The following is an 18,166-nucleotide window of genomic DNA, read 5'->3' as shown; positions in this document are numbered from 1 at the left end:
TTTAGAGAAGGGTCTACAAGGTCCTCAGGGTCTCACTACTAGATCAGACTCATAGTGATCCATCTGATTACAGACTCCTAAGAGCTGGGATTACAGGCTGGAACCACCACGCTCAGGCTCAATTGCTGTCTCAGCGTGCCCTGGGGACTGACTTAGCACAGCAGGCCCTGGGAATGCAACACCCAGCCTCTGGGACTGCTTATAGGTGCTTTAATCTGCTACAATATTTGGCCAGCCCTATTTTTATTTTTAAAGAGAATAAAAAATTAAAAAATTATATAAGTGGTACAGAATTTCTTTTTCTTTAATTTAATTTGTTCCATTATTTTGATTTTATTTTTGAATGAACCCAATTATGCATTCGCTGACTCGCATTTTCCTGTTTTCCACATACATTGCATTCTCCCTAGCCCTTCCACATTCATTTTCCATCTGCCTTTTGTCATCTCAGGCACTTAATGGGTTTGTCGTGTCTGGGCCAGCGTGCTAGGGAGTTGGCTCAGTGGGCCAGGGAAATGGCTCAGTAGAATAAGTGCTTGCCTGGCAAGTGCAAGGGCCTGAGTTCAATCCCCGTTTCCGAAAAAAAAAAAAAAAAAAAAGGAATTCAGTAACGTTGTTATATTGCATATTGCATAAATGACTAATTTGAACATCATCAAATTAGTCATTTAGATTACCAGATATAAGCCTATAAGATTGGTGAAAAAAAAGGAGAAACAAAATCAAGAATTAACTGATCCTTTCAAATTTTTAAGAAAAATATCTATAAGAAACAGGATTAATAGTTTATTAACATAGTACTTTAATATTCATTCATTTCAAATATCACATACAACACAGGACTTGAGGCAAGTTAACTCAGTGGCAATGTAACTATTTAACCACAGTGAAATTTATATCATTGACAGTAAATTCCTGTCATTGGCATCTAAATACAGTATCTTTGTAAACAAGAAACGGTCTTAAGTTTGAACAAAGTTAGGATTTCAGAATAAGTGCAAGTGGGATTGACTCTTGATTGCTATTTGAAGTTTTAAAAGAGATTAGGAAGGAAACATGTGTTAGACTGATATCTAAATTTCTTCACTCCTTATTCATAGGAAAGGAGGTAAAACAAGTCAGGTAAACAAAAATTCTGTTAAGTTGATCCAGGTCACTTAAAGTTGATTTAAAGTTGAATAGAGGCCAGTATTTGGAAAGTCTAGCACATACAGACAGACATAAACCTTGTTACAGGTACAGAAGTCTGGGGGTGCTGTAGCCCTACAGTTTCTACCTGCCCCAGCCTACAACTTTTATAGTAGTAGGATGCTGGTAACAGGGTCTAGGAAATTAATTGATTGGTCTCAAAAACAAGTGAGAACTGCCTTAGAAAAGACAAGTACTAGATGAGGATAAGGAAAAATGAAAGAAGGGAAAAAGATATATACTGGTATATGAGTAGAATAGTTTGGATAACTTTATTGTCAATTTCTACTGATCTTTTGAAAGTAACAGTTAATACTTCCTTTTAACTCATTTTTTCCTCTTTTGAGTTTCCTTCTTTAATTTTTTAATTCATTTTAATGATAAAAAAGATAAAATAGTAAAGAAATAGTTGCCAAACAGGTTAGTAGGATGGTTACAATAATCAATACATTGCACATTATTGTCTTTGAAGTAATTAGAAGACAAGATGCAGACATGATGTCTTGTCTAAACAATATTAGGACAAACCCTTCTTCTCTATGCACTAAGAGAAAATAACTGTATATCTATCCTATCTCATATATACATAGTTTTTTTTTTTCACAACAAAACGGTCCTTAATTTATATCTCCCATTTTTTTGTTTTGTTTTGTCAGAGATGGAATGTTCCATTGCAGTTAGTGAAGCTGTATTTGGAGAAGTCTTTTTTTTTCAAAATAGATTAATAGTATATTATCAGAAATTAATACATGCATTTTATTGTCTTCGTACTGGTTATTCATAGTACAATATACAGACATGATATCCTGTCTGAACACTATTAGTACAAATATTTTTCTCATTTAATTAAGAGAAAGTAACTGTATATCTATTCAAACTATTCTGTATATACAGATACAAAATGGTCTTCGTTTGTATCCCCTTTTTTGTGTAGTGTAGTCAGAGATGGGGGTTCCATTTCCATTTAAATATTGTAGGTGTGAGAATTCACCATAATGATCAAACACACTCCAGTAGTCCTTAATAGTTGTGGGTTATCCATAGGACTAGCAATTTCAGAAGTTGTTGGCTTAAGCCTCTTACCCCTCAGTATATTAATATGGTTTTAGTTTTCATACCTAGTTGTTATACTATTCTGATGGATGTTTCAGACCAAGGTAAAGCAAGACCTATATAACAAGAAATGTAAATTTTGCATCCTACAAGTCAGTGAAATCACCTCAGGATTTACCCTGAAACCCTTTACCAAAGTTTATAGATCCTTTGTCAATGTCAACCATGTAGATGAGTCACGACCATTGCTTGACCAATTTGCTCTCCGTGAAAACCCGAGAAAATGTTTTCTCTCCATGGGACTCTCTATAAACACACTCTACATCATTGATCAATTTCCTCTGTGGCCCCATAATCTCCTTGATCAGAAAATTTGGGGCACAACTGAGTTACATGATGTTATAGTACAGGTTCTCCTAAGTCTTGAGTCCTCACTGAAGCACAGTAATTTTAAATAAAACATCTTTTTCTGATTAGAAGGATTTTAAGAGTGAATGACTAGACAAAAAGGGAATAATTTATTGACTGAACATCCAGGGCTACTTTGTTTTTAGAAAGAAATAAGGGCGCTGTAGTGTACAGGTGTAACTCCTGTCCCAGTGCTGGGTTTTCAGTCCTGCGAATTGCATGAGGAGCATCAGTGTGCCTGTCATTTCCAGGCTCCTGATAGTAGTCTGACCTCTGTCATGTACCTCACAGTGGAACACTGGCATTGCTGAGCGTCATCTCACTTGTGTGTACCTTAGGTGCTGTGTCTCCTGGAGCCTGAACACTGTCATCTGCAAAGTTTACAGAATGACTAGTTTTGCTTATGGCACTCCACACTTCTAGATACCTTGCACTTGTTGCCAATGGTAAACACCACAAATTGCTATTATGTACAACAGAAAAATGTACATTTAAAGGTAGTACATTTGTATACCTGCATTATTACTACACTGTCCAATAAGGGATGACAACTTAAATGATGATAAAATTTAAATGTGACTTGGAATAAATGAAATGTATTCTTAAATTATTAAAATTTTGTGGTTGCTGAATCTCAAGAAATCCTTTTGCTCAACAAAATTGTAAAGTCAAAAAGCAGTGATCACCAAACTCGCTAGTAAGAAGAATTAGAGACAGTAATTTCAGTATATGACTTTTAAATAAACTCTATGCATTTTCAAGGCCAGCTGTTGTGTGCCTGTTTATCTGAAGGCTACTACATGTACCAGCTTGCTCTATTTTCTTTGTGCTCTAAAGTATATTGATTTTAGAATCCACATTACCCTGACAGATGCATAAATACCAGGCAAATTGCTGCTTTTCTCAGCCTCTGCACTTCATACTGCCTCGAGCTGGTCTGCCTCAACAGAGGCTACACCGCATGAAACAGACCTCTGTCACACTCCAGTTCAGTGCCTAGTTCTATCTGACTTCTCCATTTTAGACTCTAATGGTCCACCCTCTGAATAAGTCTCTCCATCTATTCTCAATATTTCCCTGTTTGATCCTGAGCCCATAAATTTGTGGTTATCACTCCGAAGTGATGTTCATCTACTTCTTAGATCTCTTTTCACTTATGTATTGCTCAAGAGCACTTTACTCAGATTCTTTCCATTAAAGTACATTCCCTCCTTGTAAGGAAGGAATGTAGTTTACCTCTATTTCCTTACACGGGATTCATTTAGATATTTTAGTACTGTGGGGAAGGGTGAAGCGAGAGAATATGGTGGTATTTAAGGGAGCACAAATAAGTAAATCCATAACATCTAATTGTACAAATGATATATCTGGAGTTTGGTTATTTCCAGGTTTTACAAAGACAGCATTCTTTGCCTGTAATGCTCCCTTATTTTCTTTGGCAACTAATGTTCATAATATTTTTGCATGGAAAAAAGCAATTCAACTCTTCAATATAGTATTTTATATCTTATCATGTATTACGGTATTATAATATTTCATATTTAAGTAATTAGTTGCAGTTTCCAGGGAAAAAACATAAAATTATCTGGGATAAAAAAGCAGACTTCCCGTGCCCCTATAATCTACTTTAGGTGCCTGGTGCTGTTTCTATGCAAACTGAAGAGTCGAAATGCGATACGGAATTTGAAAATTCTCATCACTGTCCTGAATGCTGAAATTTTGCCTTCTTTGCATTGATGAGGACACAGCCAGGCTCTGTGCACACTGCAGATGCATGCTACAGGTTAGCTACCTCCATGAATCTAAACACTCAACTATAAGGGAGTAATGAAAAGAAAATTTAAACCTCTTGTCAGCAAATCAAAAACAACAGAGTCTATGTGCACAAAGTGATTTTCACTCTTCAAGCCCAGGGCTGCGGATCACTCTCCTACCCATCCCTAATCTTTTCAAGATTCTCCTAATGTTCCATTTCCCACAGCATTCTCATGTTCATCCTAATTCCCAAAAGAAGCCCAAAAAGAGACTTGACTTCACAAGTAAGTTTAGGCCACTTGTTAGTTTACTTTATTCTTTCCATTAAAATGAATGTACTCAGGTGACAAAAAGGTGACAGGTGCCTGTGTGTTGTAGAAAGCCTAAATGGAAGCAAGAATCGAGGAAGTTCTAAAACACAGGTCCAGATTTAAGGATGAAATATCAGATGTATTCTGGAAAGGATTTTTCTGAAAGAATGCATTTATCCTATGTACCACTAAAATGCCAGTCTGAGTTAGGGGGCAGCAGGAAGCTGCCTCAGGCATTTCCTTTGTTTTTTATTCTATAATAGAGAGAGTACACAGCTTTTCTTTGTATTCAGAAGACCCAAAAGAGATACTCAACACAAGTGAATCATAATGGATTATGTTAAAGTGCTGCTTAGGATTGTCTTTTTAAATTAGTGTTTGTTTGCAATATATTACCCATTACTTTTTCTAAAAGAAAACTGTTACTTTATACCTTCAAGCTCAGTGTAAGTTTCCATAAGTACTTAATGTACTTCCTATTTAAAGTCATATTTTATACATTTGTTCATTCTTTACTGATTTTTAATGTTTTGAAAATTCACAAAATCATGTCTATCAGGCTTCATTTGTCTAACAAAGAAACTAAGAGCCTAACTAAACTTATACTAATAAGAATGAACTGTAAGGTTTTGCTGTGTAGCAATGAAATAAATTCTTCCGTGTAGGACTGATACATCTTCCTCATACAATGTTTTCTATTTTACAGGACACAGTGCTTCCCTTGAGTAGAGTTTTCTGAGAAGAGCATGTAGAGGATTCTGAGTTCAAGCCACCTAAAAATTCAGTGATATAAAGAGACACTTTCAAAATACAGTTTGTAACAAGGGTGAGGCATAGAGTGACATGCAAAGGCCTTGGTTTCCATTTCCAGCCCTCTGAAAAGGGACACTGTGCAGTGTTCATTCAAGAGCTGATTTGTACCTCTTAATTGTTTTTACCTACATTGATCCCTTTCCAGAATTCTCAGGGTGCAAATCTAAGATCTCCTTTTTTCCTGCAGCAGGTTCCTTTCACATTAACATTCTTAGCAGTTGCGCAGTATTCTTCTTGGAGGAGACAGCAAACATGCCAAGGATGGCAGTGTCTGGCCATTACTTCCCCAGCTTTATTTTCCAAATTGACCTCTAAATTGATGATTTCTCTTTTGAAACTATGACCAATATCCCATGATCTCATAAACAAACTCACCTGTCCTTTAGAACATGCAGAAGAATAAAAGCAAATTTATATTTTTGAAGTGGGAAACATGATGTAAGTAGCACTCTGAGGGCAACAAGAGGGAAAAAACAAACCTCCTCTGCCCAATTTGCTCCTGCACATTTAAAACTGCTGTTGCCACAATGTTCTTTTGCATTCACATTTCAGCAGAAGGAAGCAAACACTTGTTATAGACACCATGGAAAAAATAAAATATAAGCTCTACATGAATTTACATAAGAAATCCTGAAGTGTTTGGGTGTGAAATGTTAGAGCATCCCTACATTGCCTGGCATAAGCAATGGAATAATCAGGTTTTCCCTGTCTCCTTCACTTAGGTGCCAGTCTAGGTAAGGCTGTGGAAATTGGCTGAGTAAGAGTATGGCTCATTATTTGAATTTTGAGAGAAGATACTGAATATACCAAAGATGTCCAGTGCATTTCCACAGGACAAGGTGCAGTGTGTTTAACGTGAAGGGTACAGAATGAAATTTGAGACTAAAGAGGCCAAGAACTGGGTGTTACTGTTGAGAGGAAAAGATCCTGGACTCACAAGAAAGGAAAAGAGTAAATGTTGGAAAGCAAGGCAGTCAGCCTGAAATCCATGCCACCAGAGCCCAGGTCCAAGAAAGCCCATTAATGGAGGGAAGTGGCCCATAGCTTCCCAGGGTCCTGTGAGTTTAAAATTAATAGCTTCCCATGAAGCTACTGTGCCCACCTCTGTCAGCTGTCTACACAGGGGCATCTCGCACTCACTTGTATGATGCAGGTCGCTGCCATCAATGGTTCCCTTGAAAAACTGAGGAGACAACTTCTTTGGCTGCTGCAGCACAGATGCTTGATTCAGTATCTGGTTTGATTTGACCGTTGGGCCTGCCTTGTTTTGAGCTGTCATTGGAGACTACACAATAGCTGAAAATACTCTCCATTTTCTTACATCCTATTGACCAGCTCTTCTGAAGGCAGAGGCAGGCTCTCCTGATTTTCCTTCAGCAGGCTCCTGCCCAGATCTGCTGATACCTCTCCTTCTCCAACCACCTTCTCTGAAGCAAAAGCACTAGGTCAGTTGGAATGCATCCTATGGTAACCTGGTGACCACATCTGTCATCTCTCTACCTTAGGGCACCTCCCACTCACTTGCAAAGTGAATACACCAGTCAATGGCTTCCTTTTCTTGTGGGACTTTCTTGGGATTGGGTCTGTTGTTTGCCCCCACATAACACCCTATGCTCCCCATTGGCTCTTATTCCTCTCCTGCAAGAGCAATAGGGCAGTTGGAATGTATCTTATGGTAGCCTGGTTACCAGGAGCTAATCAGAAACAGTTCCAGCCACATACCCACCCAGCTGTCACATGGGCACTTGACTTAGAAAACAACTTGACCCATCCAGGGCTGCTCTCCCCCTCCCCACCTCAGCTCTAGGATGCCTATTTTCTTTCTTCAGATGTTGCCTGCAATTTCACTGGGTATTTAGTTATATAGGTGCTCTAGGACGCCTATTTTCCTTCATCCAGTGTTGCCTGAGGTTAGTCTGGGATCTGTGCCTGTATAGGTGCTCTGTGCCAGCAGATTTACTAGAAAGTGTCAATAATGGGCTTGTTCCATAGACAAATCTCCTAGCCATATTCATACAGCTTTTGTTATCTTATGGAATCCTTTGCATCCAAATTGTTGAATGTTTTGGTTCCTCAGTACTCCTCTCCTGTCTTTCAAGCAAACATTCATTTGCCCCTTCACCTGGGAACCCTGGTCATGCTCTCAATAGCTATATCAGGCTGTGTATCTTGAATTAGACTCTGGGCACCATATCTCCACTTCATGGAGGGAGGAAACTCTCTTTCCATCTCTATCCAACTCTTTTATTTTCTTGCATCAGTTTGACCTTTCCAGATTCTAGATTTTTTAATCTTTTCATAACAAGTCATAAAGCACAAGTTTCTGTTATAAAATTGAAGTACCATAAAAGGAGACTCCAAGGCCCTGATCTGATAAAGATGGAGAACAGCTAAAATTTTACAAGTACTATATGCACTCTGTTAACAAGCCTACTGATGTAAGCTTCACATGTAATTTTATCTGACATTTGACAGGTTTTACAGCAAACTGAGATGAAGCATTACTTTATCATGGTAACATGACACCATCATCATCTCAGAATGAGACTAAACTAGCGTGGATCCTGTGGAGTATGGGTCAACACAAGCACATTAACCAGATTTCATGAAAATGGAGTAGAAGTCAAACTTCAGGGATGCGACTGTGTATATTAGGTTTGATTTTAAAGGAAAACATTTTCTTTCCATCATGTGGACTTTATACTTTGATAAACTTATTCCTTCCTTCCCTCCCTCCTTCCTTCCTTCCCTCATTGGTACTGAAATTCAAAATCAGGACCTTGTGCTTGCCTGAGAGGTGCTGAGCGATGGAGGTACATTTGGCCCTCATGTGCATTTTAAATGTATTTCCTTCAGCCACATTAAGTCTGTTTTCTCCCTGGCACTCTATGTATGAAATAGTTCTAACTTGCAATGAGTAAAAGTAAAAGTAAAAGCAAAGGCTTATGGAATTCAGTTCTTTGCATTAACACTGCCTGACTGGGCTGCAGCATAGATAGAAGCCCAGATCCATCTGAATCCTTTGCAGAGGATAGAGAAAACACGTTTAAGTTTTATCCTAGAAACAGGAGGATGTGGCTTACTCTTAAGATAACCCCTAGATCTCCATGTATTTGGAAGATGACTGAATTTTCAGGAGTTACGTCTGTCCTGATGTTAGAAGGAGGACTGGCTGAAGCAGATGGAGCATTGAGGGCATCACCAGGAGGCTTATCGCCCTTTCTGGCTTTTCCCTTCACTTTCAGTATCATGGAGGCTGTGGTCAGATTTCTGCTTGCAGACCTTTCTACCTTGAATTGCTGCCTTGAAACCCTCAGCATCTGAACTACAAGTGTGAGCCAATATAAACATCTTTTAATGTTTTTCATGCATTTTAATTGTTTACTGTTCTTTCAATCTGGAAATAATCCACATGCTCATCAATTGAGGAATGGATGAAGATGTGGTTATTTCACACAATGGAGTATTATTCAGCTGTAAAGCAGGATAAATGGAGACATTTTTTGAGTAAACTGATGCACCTAGAGAGCATACCCTTAAATGAAATAGATCAGACCCACATGTGCAAACTTCATAGTGTCTCTTTAGTCTGAGAACCTGAAAGAGAAAAGAGAACCTTAAATGCACAACAGATACTGGGGAAAGTGAATGCGCTTATTCAAAAGGAAAGAGTTACTGAGTCAAGGAGAAGGAAACGAGAGGGAGTCGGGGAAAGAGCTCCCTATGTATGTTGGCAGGGTGGGTTAGACAACTGTACTGTGCATTTCTAGTGGTCTGTGAAGAGGAGCAGCTCATGCCTAATTTGTTTAATCTCTTTTCAATGTTTTGTCCTATTTCTCTTCCTAATGTTTTTTATATTTCTTTGTTTTTTCAAATTTGCATGTTTATGTCTGGTAGTATGAATAACTACTTGGAAAACAACACTGCACATACAAAAATACTGTGAAATTATATTACATTATTAAGTGAAATTCTATATCACTTGCAATTTTCTGATTTTAAGGCTATTTTATTAACTTTTTAAAATAATAATAAAAAGCATAAACATGTTTTTAGTCAGTTCCATGGAGAAAATAAGTAAGGCACTGAGAGTCCTAAATGAGCTGAAGTCACTATCAGAAGGTCAGTCCAGGAAACAGTAAAGGGACTAAGGGAACTGAAACACCACTTAACAGATGGTTCATGGAGAAGAAGTAAAAGTGATAGGCAGTTCTGGTGACTTAGCTACTCTGGGGGCAGCAGAAGAAGATTTCAAGTTGAAGAGAATCCTGGAAAACTCTGTCTTATAATTTCTGTCTACACAAACTTCTCAGTAATATGAGAAGAGAGCAAATTGGTCAACCTAGTCATTGATTCTCTGCAATACTTTTTGTACAGTTTGGTTTTTGTTCATGAACTGTCTGCCTACCCCTAAGGGTTCAAGATTTCTACTTACTTTCTCTGACATTAGACATACTTTCTGTTTCAATATTTAGATCTTAATCCATTTGAACTTTAGTTTCCTAAATGGCATCATATCTAGATCTGGTTTTAGTTTTCTGCATGTGAAGAGCAAGTTTTTCCAGAACCATTTGTTAAAGAGGCCATCTTTCTTGCAGTAAACATGATTGGCCTCTTTGACCAATCAAATATAAGTTGTTGAGTGTGTTTGTAGTTGTATCTCTATCATCTAATCTGTTCCACTGATGCTCTGGTCTGTTTTCCTGCTGATACCAGGCTGAGTAAGGTACTTTTTTAGTAGAATTTCAAGTCAGGGATTGTAATGCCTCCTGTCTTGCCTTGATTGTCTAGGATTTCCATTGTGTTCATTAATGTTTCTGTAATAAAATCATTTTAAATGTAGAACTTTTATGTATTTTTATATTTCTGTGTATGTGAAATTTTACTACCAACATAAATGATATGATCCACATGTAGCCATTATGTTAGTAAAATTTGTAAACTTGAAGTGTGAGCGATTGAATATTATTTCCATTTAATACTGCTCTAGCTATTCTGCATCATGTACTTTGAGCTTTCCGGAGAATGTGAGGGCCAGTTAATGTATTGCTTTAAAAAATGTCATCTGGTTATTCTGTAAGAATGTACATGCCATAAATCAATTTATGAAGTTACTTTCAATTTAATTGCTTTTAATTAATCTCCCACTGACAGAATATTAATTGTCTGTGTAACTATTCTATGTATTTATTTATTTTTTGTGGTCAGGTCAGTCCACGCTGGGGGCAGGGCTGGCATGGCACGTGGTGCCGGGCATCAAAGAACGGTCCCTACCCTTTTGCCTAAGCTTGCCTAAGCAGGTGCTTTAGACTGCAGAGCTGTCTTGCTGGCCCCATAGTCCACATAGTTGGACATTTTTAAAGTTTGTTTAAGGCTAGTTTTGTAGTTTTCATTATATGTTCTTTGAGATTCTTGTGTTAAATTCATTGAAACTTTTATTCTTTTAACACAATTAAAATGTAATAGCTTTTTAATTTTTAATGTTTATTAGTAGCTGCTATAACATAATGATTATATCCAGCATGAGAAGTGATTGAAGATGCAGAGTGTGCCTAAGGAGAGTCACATGGAGAGAAAACATTCTCTCAGGCTTTCACAGAGAACAAATTGGTCTAGGAATGGTCGTGACACATCCACTTGGCTGACACTTGATAAAGGATCTGCAAACTGCAGTACAGGGTTTCAGGCTAAATCATGAGACAATTTGACTGATCTTGTCAGATACAAAAGTTACATTTCTTGTTATATAGGTCTTGCTTTATCTTGATCTTAGCCCTCTAACAGAAAAGTATAATAATGAGGTATAAAAAGTAAAACCATATTAATATGCTGAGATGGAAAGCACTCAAGTCAACAACTCCTGACATTGTCAGTCCTACAGATAACCCACTATTATTATGGACTACTGGACTATATTGGATTATATTGCTGAATTCACACGCCTACTATATTTAAATGGAATAAAATAACCATCTCCGACAAAACTAAACAAAACATGGGATACAAATGAAGGACCATTTTGTATCTGTATATACAAAATAGGATAGATACACAACTGCTTTCTCTTAATTCAATGAGAAGAAAGATTTGTACTAATAGTGATTGTAAAGGATACCATGTCTACATCTTGTACTATGAATAACCACTACGAAGACAACAATATGCAACATATTAATTAATGAAATTGTCCTACTAATCAGTTTTGAAACTGCCTCATTGCTATTTGTTTCTCAATAAAATAAACAAAAATTTAAAAAAGAAGTTAGAATATGTACACAGCACATTGTTATTAGTTTTAACTTCCTCTTTCCCTCCCTTCTCTAGATCTCTAGGTAACATTCCATTATGCCAGTTATTAGTCTCCCTATTGTCTAAATATCATTTATTTTACTTGTTCAATAATTTATGCAAAGGGTTTCTCATATGAAAGCAATTATGGAAGAGTTACATTTGTGTGCTGGATTTATTTCACAGTATGTTCAGGTTGCAGTCACATGTCTCTAATAATCAGCACTTCAGTAGCTGAGTCAGGAGGACTTTGTGAGTGCAAGACCATTCTAGGGTACGTAGGAAAACCCTAGTTCAAAAAAACTAAAAAAAAAAAAAATCCCACAATAATGTGATCTCAGAGTGCACTCATTTCCTAGAAATGACTTCAAATTATCTTTATGTGTGAGTAGTGCTCCATTTTATTTATCCATCATATATCCTTTATCCATTCATTATTTAATGGACATATAGATGCCTTCCAAGATTTAACTATTATGAGGTGTAGTGCTATAAAAATGGTTGTGCATATACTACAGTAAAACTATGGCCTTAACTCTCCTAGGAAGCTATTTAGAAAGATCTACTGGGTCAAATGGGAATTCTATTTTAACGTTTGTCATTTTTTAAGGAATTTACATAGTACCATGCATAAAAGTTGTACTAATTTATATTCTACCAAAAATGAAAAAGGGTCGATTTTCCCACAGGTGATCTTTGTTATTACTTGATTTCTTGATGATAGCCTTTCTTTCTAGAGGAAGATGGCATCTTGGTGTTGTTTTAATTTCCATTTCTCAAAGGGCAGGCCAAATAGTTCAGTGAATGGAAGCTCCTGCTAGCAGGTGCAGGGGTTGGGGATTCGATCCTCAGTCCTGCAGTGCTTGCCCTGCCCCATTGGCAAGCTGAGAGGGCAATTGAGAATGGGCATGGTGCCGTGTGCCTGTAATCCCAGCTCTTGGGAGGCTATAAAAGGACGGATCACAAGAAGTCCAATCTGGTAGGGAGACCCTGAACACCCTCTAGATCCTATCCTAAAATACAATAATAATGATAATGATAATGATAATAATAATAATAATAATAATAATAATAATAATAATTTCTCTAGTGGTCAAAGATGATGAATACGCTATCATGTATTGATTGACTATTTGTGTTTTTTGCTAAGTACTTACTGATTTCAATTTCTCATTTTAATTTGGTGTTTGATTTTCATGGGGCCTAATTTTTTCAGTTCTTTATGTATTATAGTTATCATTCCTCTATCTAAGAGGTGCTGGCACTATTTTTCCCATTTTACATGTTGTCTCTTCACTGTATTGATCATTATCTTTACTGTGCAGAAAAATTTATCTTGCTATAAAGCCATTCCATAGATTGTTGATGCTATTTCTTTAATACTTGGTAATCTTCTCAAAAACGCCTTACAGATGTATAGGTCTTATAAGTTTTAGCTATTTTATATTACAGAATATTTAGGTGTTTTGCTTTAGTATGAGATCTTTTTTTTTTTTTCGTACATGGTTAGAAATACAGGTCTAGCTTCCATCTTCTACATAGGTACTAGTTTGTTAGAACCATGTATTTCGGAGTCTGTCATTCCCTCAAGCTCTGTCAAAAATCAGATGATTCAATGTACTTGGCTCTGCTTTCTTATCCTGTCTTTTTAAGAAAAATTAATTATATTGGTAAACTTTTGCTATAGAGAATGATTCCATTCATCTTAGTGAATTTGTACCTGTCCATAATATATCTTGAATTTTTTTTCATTCTTCTCTTCATTTATGAAACCTTTCCTTTGATCCATACATCTGTTTTTGTGCCAGTACCGTGTGGTTTTCAGTAATGAAAACAACAAGCTCCTTCATTTAATTTGAAATTTTGGATTGTGGTGCCTCCCGCTTTGCAGTTATTGCCCAGGATTGCTTCTGCTCTTCTGCATTTCTATTTGTTCAATGTAAACTTTAGGATCTTTTTTTTTCTTCCAACTCTGTGAGGATTGTTACTGTGAGGTATTTTGATTAAAACTATACTAAACCTAGCTATCAGTTTTGATAGTCTGGATATTTGACAATATTTTTCTCTCTAGCAAAAAGTAGAGTATATCTTCCCATTTTTTATGTCTTCTTAGATTTACTTCTGCAGAGTGCACTAATTTTCATATAGAGGTCTCTCACTTTCTTGTTGAGGTAAATTCCTAATTATTTAAATTTTCTCCATACTATTGAGGAAGATATTGCTTTTCTGATTTGTATTTTGGTGTGTTCCTTATTGACGCACAAATCACTCTTACTGCCAATAACAACAATATCACTTTTTAAAAATATTGATTCTCTACCATATTACATGGCTGAAGATTTTATTAGTCTTAGGAATCTTTTGGTGGAATTTTGGGAATCTTATAGGTAAAGGATCATGTGACCCATGAATATAGTTTGATTTCTTCATTTACAACATAACTACCTCCTGCTTTTTCCTTTCCTACTTACTCTAAGTATTTGGGTACTATATATATTTTTCAATAGTACTCTTTGTCTTGTTTCTGATTTTATAGCATAAGATATCTGCTTTTACCCGTTTATTAAAATATTGACAAATGTTTTGTCATGAATGGCTTTTATCAGGTTGAATTATGATTCATTTATGCTTGCATTGCTCAGGGTTTCTATCCCAAGTGGATTTTAGATATTTCAAAAGCTTTTTTCTGTGTCTAATGCTATGACCAAGGGATTTGGTGTTTGATTTTCTATGAAAAAATGTTCCACATCACTAGCCATCGTGAAATGTAAATTAAAACAACACTGAGATACCATCTCACCCCAGAAAGAATGGCTATCATAAACAAATTAACTAACAACAAATGTTGGAGAGACTGTAGGGAAAAAGGAACTCTACTGTTGAAGGAACGTAGAGCTGGTGCAACCATTATGGAAATCAGCATGGAGACTCCTTAAAAATCTAGGATTGGAAATTCCAATCAAATCAGTTATTGCCCTACTGGGAATTTTCCTGGAGGAACTGAAAATGTCATATCATAGTGATATATGTGTACCTATGTTTATAGCAGCACAATTTGTGATAGCCAGATCTTGAGAACAAACAAGATGCCCGTCACCTAAAGAATGGATGAAAAAGTTGTGATGTTTTTTATACAATGGAGTATTACTCATCTATAAAGAATGATAAACTTGAAGCCTTCATATTTGTGTGGATGCCACTTGAAGATATACTCATAAGTAAAATAAACCAGACCTATATGTGTAAATATCATATTGTCTCCCTAAAATAAGAACTCAAAAGAAGAAATACAAATAGAAATTAAAAAGAAAGCAAGAACTTAAGGATTAGACAATGAAAAGAGTACAAGGAGAAAAGATAGGAAACATGACAGGAGCAAAGCCATACATAGATTCTATTTATGTGATGTATTATGATTTTATTGTATTATATATGGCGAAACATCCTGCCCTCTCTGAGATAAAGTATACTTAGTTATGGTTCATGATTTTTTTGTGTGTGTGTTTGTGGTACTGGAGATTGAACTCAGGACATTATGTTTCCCAGGGAAGCACTTATTCTACTGAGCTATCTCCCAGTCGACCATGATTTTTTTTAAATGTAGCACTTCATGATCAGTATGGCCATGAAGGGCTCATCTTCAAGGGGTGGAAGCAGATCCTCATGACAGGGAGATGCCCCTGCTTACCACTGAAGAACAAGTCCACAACATGACAACTGCATCTCCATGCAGGAACATCATGAAGATGGAGAGATCCTTGTTCACAGGATTAGACTTCTTGCCCTTGCCACTCTTGGGACCTCAGACCACATCACCTTTACATTCTCCAGTACCATGTTGTAGTGCCTGTCAAAGGCTTGTTGTGGCAGTTGATGGGCACCTGTGTGCTGTTCTTGAATGACTGGGTCAGCAAAGAGAATGAAGCTGTGTTAAATTCCTCCTCCTCTCACTTCTGGGGCTCCTCTGGGGTCATCTCGCTCATGGGCTCATTGAGGAGGCTCGTAGTGGCAGCTGCAACCTCACTTTACTCTCATCTTTCCTGCATTGCTTCATCTCACAGAGAGGAAGAAGGGCAGCACTTCTGCTTCCTGTGTCTCACCTGCATGATCTCATGAATGATTTGCTCCACTTCATCAGTCAGCATCCTGTTGAGGACTTTTGACTACATCCATGAAAGAGGCTGGGCTGCGGTTCTCTTTCTTAGTTGAGTCCTTGTCTGCTCTGGGTATTGCTGGCTTCCAGAAATGAGTGTGGCAGTAGTATTGCTTCCCTTTCAAATATTTTAATTGTTTTAAATTTTCTTTAGAGTTTCAAACTTTATTTTATTTTATTTATTTTTTAAAATATTTATCTATTTATTTTGTGTGTGGCCAGCTCAGCCCACCATGGGGCGGGTGGGGTGGCATGTGGTGCTGGGGGATTGAACTGAGGTCCCTGTGCTTTGCTTGGCTTAGCTTGTTCTAAGTAGGTGTTTTAGACCACTGAGCCATCTCACTAGCCCTCAAACTTTATTTTAAAGTAAATTAAGAATGGTTTATTGGCTTGAAAACAAAAACAATTTTTGTTTAAGCCACAGCTTACATGATCTTTAAAAATGCTACACAAGATTTACTTGGAAGAAGCGACCAAAGAAAACTGACAAGGGAGTTTTGCTTGGATTAAGAGATACTTTAAAATAGCGTGTGTATGCAATAAAATATTTTGAATACAATTGGTGTCAATTATGCTGTGAAAACATTTTGACACCAGTGTATTTGTATCTTTTTCTTTCAAGAAAGATACTTAATATTTTAAATGTGAATTGGTAATGCTCTCTAAAAGGAAAAAAAAGGTTTAAAATGAGAAATGATAAACTATATATTTTTAAGGATAAATCACTGGCTTGCATTGGTAGGAGAAACACAGATGATAGCTAAGAAACTAAAATTCTATACAGATCATATTGCTGAAATATGTCAGATGAAAGCAAGCAAGAAAGTAGTTCTTCTTCTGAATATTAGAGTAACTCATCAAGTTGAAGGTTCATGTACAGACATGAAATCAAGTGTATCACACCTTACAAATAGATGACTATAAACATAAGATAATATAAAACACATGGCTGGACTAATTACTGTGCTGTTGCTTGTGTTTTCTGGGCATCATCAATCAAAGATACTCTATGTGAGTGCTTGACAATAAACACAAGTCCTGAAATTGCAAAACTGTGGAATGACTTTCTAATCTTATGATGTGCCCTGAACAGTTCTATGCTGACCTTTCACTGATTGTGAAAAAGCAATAATGTGTGAAAATACAGGCACCTTAGTACAAATGAAAGAAGTAGCATCAAACTAGTCATGTTTCACTGTGAAACATTTGTAGTATAAACTCCAAGAAATAGCCAGTTACGTGTAAGAATCATCTTATGAAAACATTAACGTTAAAATGATTTAGTTAACTATGGGTCCCTGAGTACTCTTTAGTGTGATGAAATTAAAAGTTTTTACACAATACAAAGGATGATGACTTAAGACACAGATGCAATAGAGTTACAAATATAACTTTTATGAGAGCACTATTTTTACTTGAAAAAAGAATGATGAATTTGCCAGATATGGTATACCTGCATTTGGGAGGCTGAGGCAGGAGGATGGCCATGAGTTGGATGTTAGCATGAGATACACAGTGAGACCACCTCAACCAAAACAAACAAAAAGCTGCTCTAATGTCATGCACACCTGGGTAAACATTCAAATACTTGGATAATGAGGATAATGAACACAATCATGCAAGAAGAAATTAGTAGAGAAATGCACATTATTTGTGGAACATTAGAACTGAAGACTTAAAAAAAAACAAAGTATCATTCTTTAAGTTTTCTAGTAAAAATTTCTTTGGCATAAATCTATTATTGAGCAAGTTATAATTTAACTTATTAGTAAACATGTTAGCCTGGTGACTTGGTAAGCATGTTACAAAGAATGATTCATTTTTTCAAACAGCACTTGGTATTTCTTCTGAACTTAAAGAAAAAAGTACTATTGTGTAGTAATGACACTGTTTAGAACTCTTACTCTTTGACCATTCTGTCACTGAGCTTCACACATGACTCCTTAACTTCCTGGAAAAGGATACCTAAGGGTAGATGTTTCCAGTCTCTATGCCTATTAAGCACTCACAAGCTTTACTGTACATTAGGTACTTCACAGACATTGAACAATATATTTATCAGTCCTCACATTGTGCTTCATTCCTTGCAGTGGACGTGTAAGCCCTTAGCAAGTCAGGGCCTGCAATTCTGGCAAAGTTTTCTGAAAGCATATTGCCATTTTATAACAAATATAACCATTCCTTTCCTTTAAACAAT

The sequence above is a fragment of the Octodon degus genome, unplaced genomic scaffold, assembly GCF_000260255.1.
Source record: "Octodon degus isolate 3935 unplaced genomic scaffold, OctDeg1.0 scaffold00346, whole genome shotgun sequence".
Taxonomy (NCBI): Eukaryota; Metazoa; Chordata; class Mammalia; order Rodentia; family Octodontidae; genus Octodon; species Octodon degus.
The sequence above is the reverse complement of the archived record's forward strand: the minus strand, read 5'-3'. Positions refer to the sequence as shown.